The sequence below is a fragment of the Lactuca serriola genome, chromosome 8 (assembly GCF_051521515.1).
Source record: "Lactuca serriola cultivar US96UC23 chromosome 8, Lser_US96UC23_V15, whole genome shotgun sequence".
Lineage (NCBI taxonomy): Eukaryota > Viridiplantae > Streptophyta > Magnoliopsida > Asterales > Asteraceae > Lactuca > Lactuca serriola.
The window spans coordinates 25,579,326-25,581,429 of NC_136415.1; the positions used below are offsets into that span (position 1 = coordinate 25,579,326).

A 2,104-nucleotide genomic window follows, 5' to 3' on the forward strand; every position below is an offset into this window, starting at 1 on the left:
CTGAAATCCGAAATTTAATCAAGAACATGGCTGAAGATTCCAAACATTCAAGCCATGATGAAGAATGGTACACGGATGCACCCCGGGGTGTAAAAGAAGTACAAACTCCTCAGATTGAAGCTCAATTGTCCGAGCTCACGAAAGTAGTCATGATGTTGGCCAAAGACAAAGGTGTGCAGCCCACACCCCGCCCATGCGGTATTTGCACCCAAGTGGGGCATCCATTGTAACATCCCCCTCTGGCACGTATCACAATATTGTCCGCTTTGGGCCACTCGGCACGAGGACTTCCCAGGGGGTCACCCATCCTGGTACTACTCCCGCCCGAGCACGCTTAACTGCAGAGTTCTTATGGGATCTGCTGCCCTCACTGCTTTAAAACGCGTTGTGTTAAGGAAGGTATCAACACCCCTTATAACGAATGCTTCGTTCTCCTTCCCAGCCGATGTGGGATCAGATCTAACCCACTTTTATAAAACATTACTAAAACTGGATTTATAAAACGTATCATAAATCAAACATAACTTTCGAGTATTAAATTCAAAACATAATATCATTATCAGAGTCAACCATTCCCAGGCTAACTGACTATGGTGTGTGCTCTGCAATCTTCCCGAGCTCCTCTTTTGAAAACCGAGTACCTGAAACCAAAACTGAAAACCGTAAGCACGAAGCTTAGTGAGCTCCCCCAATCTATCACATACCACACAAAAACATATAAAGCACATATTGGGCCTTGCCCACTGCATCGGACCGAAGTCCGGACTAACTGGGGCCTTGCCCCCTGCATCGGACCGAAGTCCGGAAACTGACTGGGACCTTGTCCCATGCATCGGACCGAAGTCCGGACTAACTGGGGCCTTGCCCCCTGCATCGGACCGAAGTCCGGAAACTGACTGGGACCTTGTCCCCTGCATCGGACCGAAGTCCGGGCTAACTGGGGCCTTGCCCCCTGCATCGGAACGAAGTCCGGACTAACTGGGACCTTGTCCCCTGCATCGGACCGAAGTCCGGGCTAACTGAACAGAACATAACATAAACATATCAACTAGCATGAACACACGTATACTGCATACTACATCGGGCCGTAGCCCAGAACACATAACCCATAAATACTGTCTGAGCCACGAAGGCATCAAACATACTAACTACTGCATCAGATTAAAATCCGAAAACTACTGCTAGCTAAACGGGCCAGCATTGTGGCCTTAGACCCGTTCCTACTGGAAGGAAACTCACCTGAGACTGCTGAACTGATGCTGCTAATCCTCTTGACTGCTACTTGACCTCTGACTCCGAACTGCTGCTCTACTAACTCTTCGAGCTTCAAAAGCCAATATAACACTTAGTCCAACTGACCTCCAAAGGTCACTAGGTCAACTCTGGTCAAGGTCAAAATCCTGGTCAATGTCAACCTTCCAGGTCAACCCTACTCGCCGAGTTTACCTACTGACTCGCCGAGTTCATACGCTCAGGGTCTTTCTTATTCGCGACTCGACTCGCCGAGTCAGTCTATGACTCGCCGAGTCCAACTAGTTCCAAGTCCTGTCCTGTCCAACTCGCTGAGTCACCACTCGACTCACTGATTCAAGTCTCAACTTGAAGGGTTTAGGGTTTCGCGATCTGACTCGCCGAGTCCAAGAACAGACTCGCCGAGTCCTAGACAATCTTCAACCAACTCGTCGGGTTGTTCATCCAACTCGCCGAGTCCATGCCTAACTTCATCCGACTCGACGAGCTGCTCATCCTACTCGTCGAGTTCCTCCTCATCTTCAAGCTACTCGCCGAGTCCACTCGAAGGACTCGCCGGGTCTATCCAGTCCTCAATCCATGCAGTGGCTTTTCGAGCCAAACAGAACTTCCAACTCATAGATCCATACTTCTAGGGCCTATTCCCCACGTAAAGTGGCAAACTTTACGTGTAGATTGAGAGATCTATGCTCAAAACACACTAAACTAGGGTTTATGGCAAACATGCTTCTTCAACATACCAAGGGCTGATACTTTAGGGGATTCAAGACCAAAACCAACATGGATCTGAGGTAGCAACCTCAGATCTGAACCTCCAACTCGAATTGGTTACATATCATACCAACAATGGCCA

At 48.9% G+C, this 2,104-nt stretch overlaps 1 pseudogene; it reads right to left on the bottom strand.

Moving 5' to 3' along the window:
• Window positions 1-270: 270 nt before the first annotated feature.
• LOC145071823 (5S ribosomal RNA) lies at window positions 271-388 on the bottom strand (annotated as a pseudogene).
• Between the last annotated feature and the right edge of the window lie 1,716 nt (window positions 389-2,104).